This window comes from Equus caballus, chromosome 29 (assembly GCF_041296265.1).
Source record: "Equus caballus isolate H_3958 breed thoroughbred chromosome 29, TB-T2T, whole genome shotgun sequence".
NCBI classification, from domain to species: domain Eukaryota; kingdom Metazoa; phylum Chordata; class Mammalia; order Perissodactyla; family Equidae; genus Equus; species Equus caballus.
In genome coordinates, this window is record NC_091712.1 from 34,886,550 (window position 1) to 34,902,501 (window position 15,952).

At 42.8% G+C, this 15,952-nt stretch overlaps 1 protein-coding gene and 1 long non-coding RNA gene across 22 annotated transcripts in view; one reads left to right on the forward strand and one right to left on the reverse strand.

Annotated features, from left to right (window-relative positions):
• The window catches only part of CELF2 (CUGBP Elav-like family member 2), a 789,986-nt gene that overhangs the window by 363,697 nt on the left and 410,337 nt on the right, over positions 1-15,952 (reverse strand). The gene's annotated exons all lie outside the window — the stretch shown is intronic.
• Positions 13,113-13,964, forward strand: LOC111771190 (uncharacterized). The gene is made up of 2 exons (XR_002804869.2): positions 13,113-13,252; positions 13,743-13,964. It is a non-coding gene; the product is annotated as an uncharacterized lncRNA (long non-coding RNA).

Below are 15,952 nucleotides of genomic sequence, written 5' to 3' on the forward strand. Positions count from 1 at the left end.
CTGCATATCCCGTGTGTGTGCCTTCACCTACAGCCAGATGGAGGCTGGGAGCGAAGAGAAGCTGCTTCTAGGTCCCTCCAGCTGGTGAGGTCTAGAGCACTGAATGGTTAGACTGTGTTCAATGGCTTACTGCAAAGTCAGGCATCTTCTGTGTTGTGGGTAGAGGTGGGTAGAGGACAATATGGGGAAGAGACTAGCACTCTCTGCCCGTGGAATTTTCCAGTTTGAGAGGATGCCTCAATGGACCCCATGTCCTCTGCCACCTTTCAACATCTAATGGAGAAGGCAGTTGGGAAAATGAACTATCGGGAGGTGCTGGTGTTCTCTGACAAATTATTACATTTAGAAGGGTTTTAGGGGAGCATAACTAATGGCGCCTTAACCAGGTACTGGACCGTCCCACAGGGGTATGTTTGAAACTAGCTTTTGATGTGTAGTAATTTTGTGGCCCTTCCATGAGTGATGCAGGACACCATATATGCTAACAAAGGGAATCAGATCCAGAATCTACTTCTGCTCTGTGCACAGGCCTGTCCTACCAACCATGGGGAACTAAGTGGGGTATGAGGGCTCAGTGGGTATTACCAAAGATCATCGCTAACCCGCCCAGTGACTTCACCTATGGCCTGAGGTAGCTGCAAGAATGGACGAAGGAATGGGCAGGTCCACAGCTTGCCTGAACCATGGGGAGCACTGGGAACTGAGACACAGCGTTTGGGAAGTTTGTGGACCACATAGTCAAAGTGCCAGCACTGACTTAAACCAAAGGGCCTTTTGTATGACACATAGAAACATGTTTTGAGCAGTGGGAGTTGAGTGTCTAGAGGACCTTCAGAGAAGGAATTGCGTTGCAATGGCTGGTTGGAGTCTGAAAGCAAAATCGATCGCCTCACTAGTCTTAACCACAGTTCTCACAGAGAAGTATAGGATTATGTGTGTGAAGAACTTTTCAAGAGTGGATTGATACTAACATTTTTACCTATGTATCAACCAGGGTGAAATTGGATGCTGCCTTGAAACCTGTTGAGAGACCACAATTTCAGGCTCTCGTACCAGCCTGGGCTTAGCAGTAGAGATGCTGATGCTATTGCAGGCAGCCAAGCTAACACAATCATCCCAGGGAGAGAGAAGTCATATAAGAGCAACTCTCTCCTGGCTCAAAGTCTGGGGCTCCCTCTGGGGCTCTTTGTATGCAGTCTCTTCACCAGAATGGGACTGAAGATAGAAGCGAGGGGATCCAGAGCTACAGAGAGAGCTGAGGGAAGGAGCTAGCAGAGAAGACGCTTGTTTCTTCTACAGGCCCGAGGATTCTGGTGCTGGCAGAAACAGTCACCAGGTAATGGGAGATAAACCCAGGTATAACAGTGTCCTGACTCAGAACCAGCTGATTTTGTCAACTTATGAATTCTATTCGTCCTAATGCCAAGGTGAAGCAAACCAGAAACAAAAATGAGAAGAACAGAGAAAAACAACAACATTTATTTATTCAACAAAGATTTATGAAGCATTTACTACACGCCAGGTCCCATTCTAGGCCCTGGGGATATGGGATTGAACAAAGAGACAAAAATCCCTGTCTTCTTGGAGCCAACATTCTAGTGGGAAGAGATGGACTGATAAACAAATGAACTAGTAAAGATGTAGTATGTCCAGTGGTGGTAAACGCTATGGAGCAATCATCGCTACCTCTTAGAGAGAACTTCTATGTGTCAGGCAGTGTTGGAAGCACTTTACAAATGTAAAGCTATTCTGCCCTCCCATAACCCTATTATTATCAAATCCCCATTTTAAGGATGAAAAAACTGAGGCCTCAGGAGATGGATGTAACCAGCCCAAGGTCATGCATCTGGGAAGCAGAAGAGCCAAGGTTCCCACCAGGCAGTATGGCCCCAGAGTCCATGTTCTCTGTCATCTCTGTATTGCCGAGGGAAGGGGGAAGGAGTGCTGGGGAGGGTCGGGGTGGGAGTGGCGATTTTAAATAGGGACATCATGGAAAGCCTCACTGAGAAGGTGACATCTGAGCAAAACCCTGCAAAGAGGTGAGGATGGCAGACAGGAGTTTCTCTGGGCGGAGAGCATTCAACAGCAAAAGCCCAAGGCAGGAGGGAGAGAGGAAGAATGAGGCCCGAGGGGCTGGCCCAGCTGGAGCCAAGTGACCAAGGGGGGCACCAGCAGGTGATGAGGCAGAGGTCCCTGGCCAGACTGCAGAGGACTCCGAAAAGCTTAGAGGGGCTGTGGCTTTTAGTCTGGCAAGTCTGAAGGGAGGAGCCACATGGCCTGATTTTTATATTGAAATCATTACTCTTCTTATTGTGTTGGGAATAGACTAAGAAGTTCCGGGGTAGAAAGAGGGAAAGCATTTAGAGGATTGTTGAATTCCTACAACCCAACAGCCGCCTCTCCTGTCACTGGGCAATGGGGATCAGCAGCCTGACCGTCCTACCTGGAGTCGCTCTGAAGTCTGTGTGAATGTGTCCCCTGCGGACTGGCTGGAAAGGATGGGGTAGATTCTGGTCAATGACGAAATACGAGTTTCCGTTCTTGGCTGCCTTGTGCTCACGAAATATTAATGATTCATGTTCTTGTTGACTTGTGTACAAGCTATTCACGCATACCTCATCTCACTTATTTCCCCCAGGGTTCTGATTCATTCTCCTTTCTTCAACTGATACTTCTGTGGGGATCACTTTGAACTCCCTAACTCCACCCATACTTCTGGAACTTCCAAGAGTGTAATTTATGATTCCCTCTTTCCTGTTCCACCAAACTCAGCTCCGCAGCTTCCCCTCCCACACCAGCTCTTCCTCTTTACTGCCCTATATCTTGACCATCAGTTCCCTTGGTTCAGATTTTTAGTTGTAACTCAATCCTTTGTTTTTCGCTTTCCTCCAAATAATTCTGATTCCTATAAATTATGCCTCTGAGACACCTTTTCTTCACATTTCCACGGCCACCATCTTTGTTCCAATTTCTCTTCCTCTGGACAACTCACAATCTGGTGAATTCCAAATTCACCCCTCACTATAGGCTCCTGTGAGCTTAATGTTGTCCAAGGTGAGCTGTGATCTTTGCTTCAAAATCTTCCACAGTTTCTCATTGCCTGGTGTACCAGATACAAATGCCCCCAGCTTAGCAGTCAATACCTTCCACAATACATCAAAATCTGCCTCCAGCTTTATTATTCCCTTGTATAACGTGTACATATCTAACACTCCAAGGCAGACGACTTGTGAACTTTCCACCATATCCTGCACCTTCCTGCCTCAGGCTCTAGAGTCCCATTTATCCTCTCCCAGTTTTCTCCAATACCTTCTCCACGAAGACTTTATTTCCCCAAACTGGAAGCAATTTCTCTCTCCTCTAAAATGCCATATTTCTCTTAAGCATTTGCAGTACAGACGTGTATATTTGTCCCATTATATGACTTATGACCTTGAAAGCAGAAAGTTGAAGGGGTTCTTGAATTTCTTCAAGTATCTAGCAGGCAGTACTCTAGGTGCTAGGTGCTAGGTGCTCATGTATTCACGACTTTCTTTATTCCACAAACACCAAAAGCCAAGCATTGTTCTAGGCACCGAGGACACAAAGGTAATAAGATACCGTTTCCCTCTTTAATATGCTTATTAGGGATTCAACACAACATGAAATAATTTGCAAATGACAGGAGTGGTAATCTGACCATCCTCAGCTAACAATTAGGTTTCATTATACCTTCTAATCCTGCCCTCACGAATCAAGGTAATTACTTGGCAATCTGGCTAGGTCTTGTAAGGCAGAAGAGCTGTTCATGTCCTGTGTCAAATGGTGAGCAAGGAGGGAGAGGAAAAGGGTAAATTACCTTGCCTCCCATCTGTGCCCAGTCAGCTCTAAATCTCCAGGAAAGATGCACTCAGGATTGCCAAAGAAAGATCCTTCCAGCTGTGCATCTAAAAGTAGGATTTTGTGCAGTCAAGAAGGGGCTGGCTACAGTAAGTGTGTAAGCACACCTGAAACTCGGCGTTGAGCCTTCATGTTTGGGAGAGAGTGGGTGCACTTCTAATGGATTTAAAAGGTTACCTTACCTCCCCCAATTGTACACAGAGCAGGCTGAGCTGGGCTCTGATGGTCTGACCGTGGCATGTGTTGCACATCTTAAAGATGGCCTGTGAAATGGAAAACACCTCTGCTTGTTCAAGCTCCAGTGCCATTCTGGTGTCTTACCAGACAATGCAACAATGTCAAACCTGCTGAGATTTCAAAATTGTTCTCAGCAGAGGAGAGACTCAAAGATGGGACAAATGAGTTAAGTGCCCCTTAAAACTGCAAATAAACAAAATGGGTGGAGGGTAGCCAGCGTATTGTAGTAATTAGGAGTGTAGCCTCTGGAGTGGGTCTGCTTGAGTTGGAATCCCAACTCTACAACTGACCAGTTGTGTGATTTTGGACGAATCTCTTAACCTCTCTATGCCTCAGCTCTTAATGAAAATACCAACAGTCCTTAGAAGTGTTCTTGTGAGTATTAAGTGAGTTAGTATTTATTAGATACTTGGGATAGTGTCTGGCAATAATTAGCAACACATAAGTGATTTTTAAATTAAATATTTTTTAACACTAACCTTTTTTTACCTTCATCTTTTTAAAAAAAGAAAATAGGGCATGTAGGCCCATCAGTAACCTCACAAAGCACAGGAACCCCTTTATGACTTCATCATTATTTGGAGCCAACTCTTGATTTCCAGCAGTCTACTGAGCAGTATTATCATTCATAGGAAAAGAAAATGGGTAAGTTTTGTCGTACGTAGTAAATTTTTATACTTACTACTCTCTTAAATGGAAGAAAGACATCCAAAGGAAAAAAAAAAATCTTTCCCAAATGATACTTGAATAAACCTGAATAAATGAAAGCTCTGTAGGTAATGTAAGCCTCTGCACAGAGCGACACAAATGGTACACCATTAATGAGTGTCACGTGCAGTCCTGTGGGGAGAGAAATTCCCCAAATTGGCCCTCTTTATGCCTTGTTTCCGCCTTTATGTGCAATTTCATCTTTCTGGGGCCTATATAAATTTCTCTCAGCCTGTATTATCTTCTCATTATGAGCGAGCGGCCATAATGACAGCCACCTGTTTTAATGACAGAGCCAGGATGTCATCATTTTCAGCAGAGTGTTGTTAATCTAAGTAACCTTTCCCTTCAGGAATGCCATCCCCACCCTCATGCAGTTACGAGTCATTTCCAGAGCACCTGTTCCCCCTCTAGTTTTAAAAGGTAAATTCCTCCCAGAGGGGGCCCCCTGCGCCTTACCCCAATCCCCCGCCGTGTTATCTGTATAAATCTTGCACTTTTGGTCGCTATGGTTTTCTCAATCAAACCAGCAGGGGGAAAAAGTGGAAGATGGAAACCTATTGTTTGAGAATGCACATTAACATACTATAATAACCCAGTCAGAAATTTGTCAACAGAGTTAACTGGCACCTTCCTGGGCTTCTGTCCTAGAACAGCTGCTGACAGGCCCTTGCGTCACCTCCTTCTGGACATCAGGTATCTGGCATCCACAGCCCCATGGGGTTTAATGCCAGAGACTGCCATGAACACCAGTTGCCACTCAGATCCGCCCAGGGGCTCCTAGAGCTCTCGCCACCTCCATTTAGCCTGAGCCACATTCCCAGGCTCACTGACATCGTCTTGTCAGCTAGGCACGGAGTTTGCCAATGTCAGAGCTGTTCTAACAAGCCCAGCAAGCCCACGTGGCGCTCAACTTGCCCACAGTCCTCGAGACACAGCGTGGTATAAACTGGAGACTCACAGGCCTCAGGTCAGGGGCTGGCTCCTCCTTTTACCAGCGGAAAGACCACAGGCAAGTCTTGTCACTACTCTGACAGAACGCTGTGGTGAGCACAGGTGACATACGCCGGGGTCTGGTAAGGAGCAGATTCTCAGCATGTGTTACCTGCTTTCCTCCTTCTCCTGAACGCCTATGTCTTGACCATCCTCCAAGGCCCAGCTTGAGTCCCACCTCCTCCATGAAGCCTTCCTTGCCTCACCAGCCCTCACTGCTCTCTTCCTGGCCGCATTAGGAACGTCTTCCCCTCTTCATCTTTCTTTTCTTTTGTCCGTGCTGCTGTGCATAACTCCTCATCCCACTGCAGAAATGCATGTGGCAAGGCAGGAGGGAGCTGTCCCATCTGCCACCCTCCAACCTTGTTCTTCCTACCCCAGTGTCAGGCTCATTAGCTGCTCCGGAGCCATCGTCCTACTGTTCTAGTCTATTCTTGGGTTGAATGTCAAGGAGACCTATCGAGGCTGCCAGTCCCACAGATTGACCTGAATCCACACACATCTTTTTCTCCTTTCACCCTGCTTGCGTGCAAGCGTTGGCTGTCCTCTCTCAGGCTAATCCTCCCACCTGTGCCCTGGGTTCCATGCCCTCTTGCCTTCTTTGGGACTGCCCCTTTCCTCTACCCTCTCTACCAATTCCTTCTATGCATTTAAACATGTGTAAGTCTCTCCTATCTTTAAGAAGCATCCTACCTCAAAGTCCATTATGTCCCACCAGCTACCACTGCCTCTCTCTTGTTCCCTTTGAAGCTGAGCATCTTGACTGAATCTTGTAGATTTGCTCACTTCCAACTCACTTTGAAAGCCACTCCAATCTGGCTACCTTCTTACCTCTTAGGTTAATACTTCTGCTGGATACAGCTTCTTCACTGTTCCTTAGCGCATGTGTAATTACTGAGCTGCTAGCCAAGGCCCTTCGCTCTTTGCACGCAAAATACTTTCCCCAGGTCAAAAATGGCCCCACGCTTCAAAGATAATGTTTGGTAATGACTTCTGAAATTATATCTATACCAGGTGAAGGAGTGTTTCAAGAAGAAAGAAGTGGTCAATGGTATTGAATACTGCCAAGAGACTAAGCAATTTGTGCACTGAAGTGTCTACACAAGGGATTGGATTTAGCTATTCATAGGTTACTGGCAACCTCTGTAAGGTTTTATTGGTGGGGTTAGGGCAAATCTCTCATTCTGCAGATCAGCTAGCTAAATCCAATCAGGCAAAGTGACTGAAGAGACTCCAAGTTGCATACCTAGATAGATCCAGTCTAGAATAGGGACTCTTGACTTCCATTTAAATTGTACCCAAGACATACTATGTCATTTCATAGTGAATATAGACTGAGCTTTCCTTCTCCTGTGTGGGCAGAGCACTACCCTTTAAGGCATGGCTAGCCCACCCTCAGATGGTCAAGTTACAGAGTCAACCCATTAAGGAGCCATCTTGGTGACCAACTTAGTTTTGGTGGTAGGTGGTAGAACTAGTTTTTTGAGAATAGTGTTTTGCCCAGGGCTTGAGAGTCCTTCTAGAGCCTCACAATATTTCCTAATCTAGTTGTAGGTCAGTTTCCCTTTTGTTCCCTATCATAATTCACTCATTCTAGTAAGAAGTGCACACTTAAGTTTCTGCTCCTGCCAACTTCTCTAGGTCCCAGATCCACATGCCTTTCTCCTTTCAGAGCTCAACCAAGTTTCCTGCCATCCTGCAGAGATAGTGATACCCGTCTCTTGACCCACTAGAGCAGATATAGGGTCCTGCCTTGAGCCCACCCTTGGCTTGACCTCTGGTTCCTCCTTGGCAATTAGGTGTCACTTGCTTGGTGGCACTTATTTGTTTTATGTAGCTGTTTTGGGCAGCTGGGAAGTGAGTCTAGCATCCAAGTACAATCTTAGCATTAATGAATTCCCAAAATATCTTTTTTTTCTGGGGTAAATTGACTTTATAACTACCACCATTGCCAACCAAAAATTAAGTCAATAAATCAGGATGAGGAAATTGTCAGGAGTAGCTAGGAGTCCTGCAAGAAGAAAGCAAATGTTTATGGGTTGAACTACCATACTACTCTGTAACTGGCCTGCCATCCAGTTCCAGGGCCAAGGGGAGGCCCAGAGAGAGAGAGAGAGAGAGACAGCATCAGGCTCCAGGGGCATGAAAACACTTCAGTACTCTTGGTCCATGTTGGACCTGGCGTCTCCGTAGCACATTTCCAAACTCCTCCAGGAAAAAAGAAAGTAGTCATTGCCAAGTTCTTTCTGCGCATGTTTTTGGCAAGGAATAAGCATTTATAACTTACTAACTCTTTGCTGATACCATCAAACTCTGCATACTTGATGCTGCTTTCCCACATGCCCCATTTTCCTCTGCTGTGATTTCTCTAGAACATCACTCAGGCCCCAGGAAAAGAGACAAAAGGACATTCGGACTGTAAGTTGTGAAGTTAACACAGTTGTCATAGTTAGTGCTGTTTGGTAGAGAAATGGCCTTTTGAGGTTTTTACATTCGCTGAATCAACGAACAGTCATGAGTGCTACAAAAGTTAGAGACGATCAAAACCAGCAAATAAGCCAAAAAATACTTATTTTTGGAAAGAATCCCTCCCTCCAACCTCCTCCCAACATACACACACACTACAGCCACATATAAAACACACAATCAGATCCATGCTTGGCTAAAGAGAAACACTCCCAGGTGATAACTACCTATTTGCACAATAAGAACTATCAGAATAATAAATGCAAGCAATCACATTGCTGTTTCCAGCTCTTCCTATGCTTAGTGTCAGGTATTTGAAATATCTGTGTGATTTACAGAACATGGTACTGTTCAATCAAATATGTTAGTAGAATGTACGCAAAGCCACTTGTGTTATACTGAACGTCTTGAAATCTGCAAACATCCAGGTAATCAAAGTAATCTTTCCATTTTTGTCTGGATGTTGGACACTTACTGTCCTTACTTTAGACCTGCACTTCCCAGTTCACCCCACTTCTCCTCCTCCACAACCAAGAAGCAAGGCATTTCTCCTGTTTTCTAGTCCAGGACTTAGCGTGGATAATTCACACAGCTCTTTAATGATTCATTGATAACTGGGAATCGACTGGAATATTGGGAACTCAGATATACTGAATAATCAAAGATCAACATACTGTTAATCTTTTAAAAAATTATGTGGATATAATGTAACTATTGATGTCAAAAGTTGAAGTCCCCTAGTGCCAACCTTTGGAGTTGAGGTAGTTGATACACAGAGCTATTTGCTCTCTCATGCCTACCTTCCCTTTTCTTTTCTCATCTCCTCATTCATAATAAATCTGGCAAGCATAAAATTTAGATATTAGCTTGGGGACCTAAGTCAGGAGTGAAATGCCGTTTTCAAAAACTATCTCTAATCTTTGATCTACCTATGTTGTTGGCTGACTCGCAGCCCAGGCTGGCTCTTCCAATTCTACTTGAGTCGTGCATTTTTCTCCCTCCTGGTCTTCCTCTCTTCTTTTCTTCATTAAGCACCTGCTTCATGTTAAGGATCTGCTAGGTACCAGGGAATACAATAGTGACCACACTGATAAGATACTGTGAATGCCCAGCTTGTATGCCCTCAGCTTGTCCTGAAGGTGACCTGCAGATCCTTCCTTAGAAACCTATGGATTCCTGCCTCATTCTACCTTTCAGAGGGAGCTTTCCCAGGCTCTAGGAGTGCTTAACCTGAGCATGGGGAAGACGGAAGTGTTCAAGAACTAATGCCCCTGGAGTGACGTCAACCACTGGACAACGCATTACGGAAAATACCACAGCTTGCTTGCCTTCAGTTAGACAGCATTCGACTGGGTCCCGGTGGGTTTGAGCCCCCTTGCTCAGGGAGTAGCCCACTCATGAACATATGCTTTACTGGCTGTCCTCCCATCCTGCCTCACTTCCCCACTCCCTCATGTCCTTGGACTTCAATCCTTGTCTCAGGGTCTACTTTGGGGGAACTCATTGACCTTACAGACGCATCAGGGAGACACAGGAAAGTAACTCCAAATTGTCACACAACTCCTATTTTCCAAGTAGGAAAATAGCAGAATGCTATATAATTCAAATTGAGAATCATCTAAACCCAAGTTGCCTGGTATGTTTGCAAGGGTATTTTAACATATCCCTAAGCGTCACAAAAATCCATTAAGCATTCAGCTAAATGAAATTTGAAGGACATAGAAAACACAGGCATATTCTCCAAAAGAATTATCATGCAATACCTTAAATATAATGCACCAGCATTTTTCATTCTCTAAATTTAAAGATAATCCTTTGGTATTTGGGTCTTTGGGCTGACTGTGCTGCTCAGCTTTTTGTTAAACCTAAATAACATTTCCTATTCTGCAAAATAGTGTAATACCCTGAATCAAACCAATTCCACTTGGTAAACTTTACTTGAATGCTATTTTTCATCAACATCACATGCCCATTAGAAAAGAAAGAACAGCTGGCTTTTCACTAAAGTGATTATTTTTCATTATTGAATTCTGAATATTCAGTGTTACCTCTCTCTCTATCTCTCTGGAGTCATTCCAGATTAGATTGCTATATCCAAGACATCTCAGTTTGCTTTAGTTGAGGGGATAGGATGAATGGGAATGGGGTGAAAGGAGAGAAACCATATTGCTTCTATAATACTTTCAGCTTCATGGAATAAATGAAACAAAGACAATTTTAACATCTATGGCGTCAATAAATGTCATTTTCAGGGAATCTGCTATAGAGCCTGTGAAGTGACTGTAGCTTTGAAGCTGATTCCTGAATATAAATGTGAATATATATAGTCATACTGTCATACGACCTAGACCTCTACTGTCTACAGTCACCAGAACAGAATGAGAGTATCTGGAAACTCAATTATGTGACATAAATAAGACTTCATATTTATAAAATAAAAACTTTCTAATAGCAAAACTTCTGGTCTCTCCTTCAGCGATAGGTACTCATCATAAACTTAGAATTGAAAATCAAATCTTTATTGGTATTGTATCCTAAACTCATACAGGCTTGATACCATAATATCACCTTTATACAGTTCTTTTCAATCCACAGGCTTCTACAGTGGTTTTCCAGTAACTCAAGGGTTTGAAAAGAAATTACTCCTGCAGTGGCAGTTTCTAAAATGCTTTGCAGCATCTCCTCAGAAAGTAAATGGCAAAAAGCCAACCAGAGATAAGGCAGAATAATATAAATAAAAGCATCATATTCCTAAAGATACGGGTGTAGAACTGGGAAAGTGACCGTTACTTCTATCAAATAGGATGTGCCTGGGGGCCCTCATGGCCCTTGCTGCTCATAGGGTGGTCCACAGAACCCTCACAACTCCTACGGGAGCTGTTGGAAATGCAGAATTTCGGGTCTCACCCCCGACCAACTGAATCCCAATACGCATTTCAATAAAATCCTCTGGTGATTTACACGCACATGTAAATTTGAGAAGCACTATTGTACAACACGATATAACATGATATAAATGGAAAGACTGGAAATGAAGTTTTTGTCTCCAGAGGTGGGTGGGCGAGGGAGATAAAAGTTACCAGAAAAGTGGGGGGAAAAAGGTACAGACAACCAGAAAATAGAGAAAGGGCTCCATAGAGCCAAGAACAGGCCCTGAAATGGTAACTGGACTCCATCCACACCAAGCAAATATTGGCCTGCCCAGCAAGCCTAAATTGTGTGGTTATCATGACTTGCTTTTGACTCTCTGATGCTCAGTCTATTCATCTGTGAAACAAGGAGATGACACAAAACAAGTTCCATCTAAGCTCTAAGGTCCTACGATTTCACACACAAAAAATAACAGGCTAGGCGTACATTAGGACGGAGAACGTTCACATATCAAGAATATTTGCACAATTCTTATGCAGATTACTTTGTGATTTTGGACAATTTTTATGTTAAAATGTGGTTATTGCTCTACTGAGAGTAACCATTTCTTTTTTTTTTTTTTAGGAAAAGTATTTGTTTATTAAGCTTTTTTTAATTAATTTTTTTTGAGTGAGAGTAATCATTTCTTTACCTCTGTTCCTTCTAAAGGTGTTATTGCTTCTTTCTACTTTAAAAAAGTCAACTACAATGCACATGTATAGCCAAGACAGGAGAGACCCCAGTGAGAGTGGAAGAGGAAGAGAAAAGAGTGAAGTGTGTAAGAAATCTTTGCAGTCATTGGGTTATGAGAAATCACGATAATGACTCTGACTTCATCCTGTTCTCCAGTCCTTAGTTCCTTTCACAAGGTCTCATTTTCAAGTCTACAGTCCTGTTGTCGGTTACTATAGCTAGAAACAGGAGCATAACTTTTTCGCCCTCACAAGCATCTCTGTGCGATGTTTGAATGGCCATGTACATTACAAAATTTAAAATCTACATGGCTTAACAACCTCTGGGCTGACAACACTGTATAAGCTCCTTTATGACCTATTTTTCCTTAAACTGTTATACTTCAAGTTGTCCCAAAGCATCCCCAAACTAATCTCTGCACTTTTATTATTTATTTATTATTAATATTATTATTATCTATTATTGCTTTTAACATTAATAACATTTAATTGCCCAAATTTATAATATTTAGGCAATACTGGAGCTAGGTTACAAAATGAAGAGCTAAAATATTGCATTAAACTTCGGTTTCAAGTCACCCTGGTCTTAGGGAGAAACTGTTGCCATATGGAAGCAGAACTTGGATAGAGCTTTCTCAGCTGAACACTGTCAGCTGCCAGAGCTTCAGGCAAGAACTCAGAAAAGACGAAACTTCAGACCTGACGGAATTAGCCAAGAAGCACCAGGCCAAGACGAGGAAGGCCAAGTGAGAGCAGGCAGCATACACAATTCCGTTGCCAACAGAACCCCTCTAAGAGTGTCATGGACCAAATTTTCATAATGAAAGTCAAGAACAAGATGGCAATTGAGGTGGACACTTAAAAGGGAATATAGTCTGTATGTAGGTCATCCCACAGAACTCCTTTTTTTATTTTCCTGAGAAATTGCCAGAATGAATTAGAAACCATTTGGGTATTACACTTATCTCTGCCTCAACCTTATTTGTCCTCAAGGACTGCCTATCAAATTGCATCTTGCCTAATTTGGCAAGGGATGCCACCATGAAAGACAACTGCAAAAATCTGTTTGTATGTACAAAACGACTTCAACTAAACTTCCATGAAAACAACTCCCAAGACACTTTATTATTCAACACTCAACCTTCCCGTTCCACATCCCAAAGTGCCTCTCACCCCTCCGCCAGAAATGTTCATCTGGCCTTTATCTCAAACGCAATATAAAACAACCCTCTTCCTGCCTCCACAATTCCCAACCAGCTCTTCCTCTAAACCTCCCTGGTTTCTGCAGGTGACACCATGACATTCCCAAACTGGAAACTGGGCCATCGTTTGGATTGCTTTCTCCTTCATCACCTGAGTTTGAGCAGGTAATATTGATTTGTTTTTTTCCAGTATTTTCTGTAGTCCACCACCGCTTTTTTCTTCCTACAATGACCAGTCTAGTTCATACATTTGTTATCCTCACTTGAACTATTTAAAGCAACTATTTATAAGAAAAAGCCTTAACTCCTAGTTACTCATTAATTCATTTGGCACATATTTGAGCACCTATGGTCTGTGGGCACTGTGGTAGGGGTTGTGCTATGGAAAGGTGAGCAGAATGGACTTGGTCCTAGTCCTCAGGGAGTTTATGGGCTGGTGGAGCTCTTCTCATTGTAATCCACTTCGCAGGACACCATCAGATTGACCTTGCTAACACACTCTTTGAATTATATGTTTGTCTTAGTCAAATGCCTCCAATGGCCTCCTGAACACAAGACAAAGCAAACCCAAAGCAAAACTCTTCCATCATTTTAAAGCTTGCAAGCTGGCTTCTACCTACTTCTCTAATCTCATATTTCATTATTCTCTCAACAGGCCATCTGGTTAAAACCAGCTGGTTGAATCTCCACTTCAAGATACACCATATTCCTTCGTCTTTGCTTTATTACTGCTGTTTCTTTTCCAAGAAGATCTACATCCTCCATTGTGATATTTTTGTAATTGCCATACAAAAATTGTTCTCTCTCTCCTCTAAGCTTAAATATTTGGTCAATTTATATGGTACTTAATGTATTCAATAAAAATGTTTTCAGCTCATCATGTGACAGACTTTGTGCGAAACACTGGGATCTAAGAAGAACATGCTTTCTCCTCCTATAATTCTGATTTCCACTTTTAGAACAGGTTCTTTATTTTTTTTAAAGATTGGCACCTGGGCTAACAACTGTTGCCAATCTTTTTTTTTTTTCTGCTTTATCTCCCCAAACTCCCCCTGTACATAGTTGTCTATCTTAGTTGCAGGTCCTTCTAGTTGTGGGATGTGGGACGCCGCCTCAATGTGGCCTGATGAGCAGTGCCATGTCCGCGCCTAGGATCTGAACCCTGGGCCGCCGCAGCGGAGCGCGCGAACTTAACCACTTGGCCACGGAGCCGGCCCCATGATCTTTCGGTTCTTAAAGGCAGGGCTCATCAAACCCTGCATCCTCCGTAAGACCTCATACATTTCCTTGTTCATGTGGGTGCTCAATCATGCAACTGGTAAGAACGATACTGTTAACGTCAACAGATGCATTTTGAAGCTTCATTATTTATTATGTCCATAAGCATCTTCATTATTCATTAAACGTTTATTTAAATTGTGAGCTAACCACAGAAACCCATTTCACGGAAAGCCTAATTTGGGAAGGATTTGTCTACTTTGGAACGGGAACTTGGTGCACTATAATGAATTACAAGCCACCAGGTGTCACTCTTGTAGATGCTAGCCTGAGATCCACAGGTCTGAATCTGGGTGAGGGAGGGTCTCAAATGCTATATTGTGGTGGTAAAGCAGAATTTCCGCTTATTCACTGGATAATCATGCTCCCGATATGGATTTCTCTTCAGAATCCTTTAAGTGGCTAAGCATTACTCCTTAAAGTTACGCCCTCCCTCCTCTCTGAAAGCATGACAAATGGAGGGTTAAGGATGAATAGTCAGGCTAAATGGTGAATTTATTTTCTCTGTTGGCTTGTGTCACCGCCTCAGTTTGGTTTTATATAGTGTTATGTGAGTTTAATGTTGCTTATTTGAAAAATGAAAACAACATAGGATGCTTGAGTGGTTTGGGTCCAAAAGGAAATCTGTATATTTGCCAGAAAGAAGGAAAAGGGAAATCTGTAATAGAAACATTTACAAAACCTAATCTGAAAAGAAAGGTTTACAAGGTTTAAAAACATGTATGCATAAATGAGAATGAATTTTATTAATTTATATGCTCCTGGTAGCTTGAAAATTCCAAACATCAATGGAGGCAAATGTTTAAGAAGGTGTAAAAACCAAACCAACCCTGAACAGGGAGAGAAACTCTCCCAGCTGGTGTTTTGTGAAAGCTCAGTGGACAGCAAAATCTGAAACCCTTCAGGGAAGCCAGAGAAACTTCCCTCCTAACATGCCTGTGCTTTATACAACAAAGCCTCATTAAGTAAAGATGAGAAAATTGTATTTAACAGATAATTTTATCTTGGCGGTGTCCCTTTAAATACAAAAGAAAATGAACGATGGAAGGTTATGAAACAAAATTATTTACCCAAGAGGCTCTTAGGATGCTTAAGCCAGGATTCTCTTTTCGTTCTGCATTGGCTCGCCTTCCTGCAGGCTGTGTATTTGTGTGTGCATGTGTGCATGCATGTGTGTGTGCATGCATCTGTGAGTGTGTGTGCCTGTGTGAGTGCATGTGGATGTGTGTATGCACGTGCATCTGTGTGTGTGTGTTCTCCCTTTAATCCTCTCAAGAAGTGTGACTTTTACATAGCAAATAAGAAATTCTAATTGCAAAATTATGTCTTCCACGGAAACCATTTTCTACTCCTTTGCTCTAGAAACTCTGAAGATACGAACGCTTCCACAAACAGAATGAATAAAGCCCCAATTCTCTACGGTGACAAATTCAGGAAATGGCAGGTTTTCTCTTAAAGGAACTCAACTGCTCACAAAAGCTCTCATGTGCAAATAATGGAATTCTCAAATTGGGATAAATGTGCTTTTAAGAATTTTTATTTTGATCATTTCAGGTAACACTTGTGGATAATACAATATAGATTTGA